Raw genomic sequence first — 5,020 nt, forward strand, 5'->3', positions numbered from 1 at the left:
ATATATGTAAGGACCAGTCCTTTTGTTAATACGTGTAGTTAGTTTGAACTGATTGGTATATTTAAGGAGCAGTCCTTTTGTTAATACGATAGCTGGTTTGAAGTGATTGTTTTATGTAAGTCACTTCAACCACGCTACCTTATTAACAAAAGGACTGTTTCTCATATAGATCAGTCACTTCAAACCAGTTACATGTGTTAACAAAAGGACTGGTCCTCATATAGATCAGTCACTTCAAACCAGTTACATGTGTTAACAAAAGGACTGGTCCTTACATAGTCTAATCACTTCAAACTAGATACCGTATTAACAATAGGACTGCTCCTTAAATATATACCAATCATTTCAAACCTACTATACATATTAAGAAAAGGTTTGGTCCTTACATAGACCAATAATTTCAAACCAGCTACCGTATTAACAAAAGGATTGGTCCCTATATAGATCAGCCACTGCAAACCAGTTACTCGAATTGAGAAAAGGCCTATCTGTATAAAGACCAGTTCTTTTCGTAATATATGTAGTTGATTTGAGCTGATTGGTCTATATAAGCAACAATCCTTTTTGTAATACGTGTAGTTGGTTCGAGCTGATTGGTCTATGTAAGGAGCAATCCTGTTGTTAATCCGTGTAGCGTGTCTGAATCTATTCAACACATTTCATTCCTCAGTTTTTTAACTACACACTGATCATACCAACAGGATACAAGTTCTGTCTTTCATCACTAGGTACAAGTAATACAAGTTCTATTTTTAACGGGTACATGCGTCTAATGAGAAACAGGCGTTCTAGTGTAAGCAAATGAGAAAAACAGCTTGGCTCACTGGTGTTCTTATTTCTAGTTTCTTCCTTATTGGAACATTTTATTTTTGTTTGTTTCTCATTGGCAAGCAAATATAAAGATGTCTATTGTCACTCTCCGTCAGAGGAACTGTTTGTAGGCTGAATCATTCTATAAACCATCAAAGTTCTATTATAGTTAACGTGACATTTGACACAGATTCTAAGCCTGTCGGTCTTTAAAATTTCAGTGGTGTTTAAACCGTAAACGTTAACTTATATTAAGAATGACTTTATTACAGAAGAATCAAACATTACAGTCAAGACAAACGTTACTTTCATGTTATATGTTGTAACAGTGAAGTAAACATTACAGTCAATAGAAACGTTACTTTCATGTTACATGTTGTAACAGAGAATCAAACATTACAGTAAATAGAAACGTTATTTTCATGTTACACGTTGTAACAGAGAATCAAATATCACAGCCAAAAGAAACGTTACATTCATGTTACATGTTGTAACAGAGAAGTAAACATTACGGTCAAGAGACACGTTACTTTCATGTTACATGTTGTAACAGAGAATCTAACATTACAGTCAAGACAAACGTTACTTTCATGTTATATGTTGTAACAGAGAATCAAATATTACAGTCAAAAGAAACGTTACTTTCATGTTACATGTTGTAACAGAGAAGTAAACATTACGGTCAAGACAAACGTTACTTTCATGTTATATGTTGTAACAGAGAATCAAATATTACAGTCAAAAGAAACGTTACTTTCATGTTACATGTTGTAACAGAGAATCTAACATTACAGTCAAGAGAAACGTTATTTTCATGTTATATTTATAACAGAGAATCAAACATTACAGTCCAGAGAAACATTACTTTCATGTTACACGTTGTAACAGAGAATCAAATATCACAGCCAAAAGAAACGTTACATTCATGTTACATGTTGTAACAGAGAAGTAAACATTACGGTCAAGAGACACGTTACTTTCATGTTACATGTTGTAACAGAGAATCTAACATTACAGTCAAGACAAACGTTACTTTCATGTTATATGTTGTAACAGAGAATCAAATATTACAGTCAAAAGAAACGTTACTTTCATGTTACATGTTGTAACAGAGAAGTAAACATTACGGTCAAGACAAACGTTACTTTCATGTTATATGTTGTAACAGAGAATCAAATATTACAGTCAAAAGAAACGTTACTTTCATGTTATATGTTGTAACAGTGAAGTAAACATTACAGTCAAGAGAAACGTTACTTTCATGTTACATGTTGTAACAGAGAATCAAACATTACAGTCAAGACAAACGTTACTTTCATGTTATATGTTGTAACAGAGAATCTAAGATTACAGTCAAAAGAAACGTTACTTTCATGTTATATGTTGTAACAGAGAATCAAATATCACACTGAAGACAAACGTTACTTTCATAATACATGTTGTAACAGAGAATCAAACATTACAGTCAAGTTTGTTTGTTTTTTAATTTCGCACAAAGCTACTCGAGGGCTATCTGTGCTAGCCGTCCCTAATTTAGCAGTGTAAGACTAGAGGGAAGGCAGCTAGTCATCACCACCCACCGCCAACTCTTGGGCTACTCTTTTACCAACGAATAGTGGGATTGACCGTACATTATAACGCCCCCACGGCTGGGAGGGCGAGCATGTTTGGCGCGACGCGGTCGCGAACTCGCGACCCTCGGATTACGAGTCGCACGCCTTACGCGCTAGGCCATGCCAGGCCCTTACAGTCAATAAAAACGTTACTTTCATAATACATGTTGTGACAGAGAATGAAATATTACAATCAAGAGAAACGTTACTTTCATGTAACATGTTGTAACAGAGAAGTAAACATTACAGTCAAGAGAAACGTTACTTTCATGTTACATGTTGTAACAGAGAATCAAATATCACAGTCAAGAAAAACGTTACTTGTTGTAACAGAGAAGTAAACATTACGGTCAAGAGACACGTTACTTTCATGTTACATGTTGTAACAGAGAATCTAACATTACTGTCAAGAGAAACGTTACTTTCATAATACATGTTGTAATAGAACCAAACGTTATCCTTTCACATGTAAATAACCAGATAATGAATCTTTATTGTACGTTTAACACTAAACATAAGAAACAAGAGACATATATATTAACTTAGATAAATATGAAAGAAATAATTTGTTATATATACATGTGATAATTTCATATAAAGAGATTGGGCTATATAAATATAAAATACTTGTTGAAATACCGACTTGTAATATTTGAACTTAAAGTTTATCAGTAACAATATATTTAGAAGTAATAAATGTGACATTAGGCTTATCTCAAAATGTTAAAATTATAACAAAGTTTCATCACAAATAAACATTTACACTTTGTTTGTCACCTACCAACAAATAAATATATTATGGTTGACCGTTCAGTCCAGCAAAATCCTTTTATAACATTGATTGTCGAGATTTGTGAAACGGGTTGAATATTGTGCTTTATTCTTGTGATTCTAACACGGGCTCAACCTGCAACCATTTGATATATTGTATATATGTTCGGATATATGGACATCGTAACCAAATGGTGATATTTTGCATGTATGTTGGGATATATGGACATCGTAACCGAATGTTGATATTTTGCATATATGTTCGGATATATGGACATCGTAACATATGGTGATATTTTGTATATATGTTCGGATATATGGACATCGTAACCATATGGTGATATTTTGTATATATGTTCGGATATATGACATCGTAACCAAATGGTGATATTTTGTATATATGTTCGGATATATGGACATCGTAACCAAATGGTGATATTTTGTATATATGTTTGGATATATGGACATTGGAACCAAATGGTGATATTTTGTATAATACATTCGGATATATGGACATCGTAACCATATGGTGATATTTTGTATATACGTTCGGATGTATGGACATCGTAACCGATTGGTGATATTTTGTATATACGTTCGGATGTATGGACATCGTAACCGATTGGTGATATTTTATATATACGTTCGGATATATGGACATCGTAACCAAATGGTGATATTTTGTATATATGTTCGGATGTATGGACATCGTAACTGAATGTTGATATTTTGTATATATGTTCGGATATATGGACATCGTAACCGAATGGTGATATTTTGTATATATGTCCTGATGTATGGACATCGTAACAGAATGTTGATATTTTGTATGTATGTTCGAATATATGGACATCGTAACCTAATGGTGATATTTTGAATATACGTTCGGATGTATGGACATCGTAACCAAATGGTGATATTTTGTATATATGTTCGGATATATGGACATCGTAACCAAATGTTGATATTTTGTATAAATGTTCGGATATATGGACATCGTAACTACTCATTGTTTGTATAATTTAATTAAATAAATTATTGAGTTTTGAAGCTCAGCCATGAACACTGTAAAACATTACTTAATGTAGAACAGTTAACTCTATAAGAAAGTGATGGCGATTTGAGTTAATTAAACAATTATAATTAAAATTAATTACAACAAACATTGTGGGTTAAACACAAAGTTTATCACTCAAACTGATATTAACATAAATATTCACATTTTTTCACAGTAACACTGATTTTTAGATGTTTAAGGTTTAATTAATTAGTTTAGTTTATAACATAAGGAAGGTCGCAGATTAAAATGTTTAATGGTATAACAGTCTTCTTGTAATCTTAATAACATTTGGTTTTATACAACAGTAAAACATAACACAACATCATTAAAACCAAATGAAAGTTCCGTAGACAGCGGTAAAACTGTGATAAGTCAACATACGTTAGTTGTAGTAGTTACAAACTGGAACTTTAGTAAGTTAAGGAGGAAATCCAAACACACTAGTTGTAGCAGTTACAAATAGAAACTAAATTAAGTTAAGGAGGAAATCCAGACACACTAGTTGTAGCAGTTACAAATAGAAACTAAATTAAGTTAAGGAGGAAATCCAGACACACTAGTTGTAGCAGTTACAAATAGAAACTAAATTAAGTTAAGGTTGAAATCCAGACACACTAGTTGTAGCAGTTACAAATAGAAACTAAATCAAGTTAAGGTTGAAATCCAGACACACTAGTTGTAGCAGTTACAAATATAAACTAAATTAAGTTAAGGTTGAAATCCAGACACACTAGTTGTAGCAGTTACAAATAGAAACTAAATTAAT

Source organism: Tachypleus tridentatus, unplaced genomic scaffold (assembly GCF_004210375.1).
Source record: "Tachypleus tridentatus isolate NWPU-2018 unplaced genomic scaffold, ASM421037v1 Hic_cluster_1, whole genome shotgun sequence".
In the NCBI taxonomy this organism is placed as follows: Eukaryota; Metazoa; Arthropoda; class Merostomata; order Xiphosura; family Limulidae; genus Tachypleus; species Tachypleus tridentatus.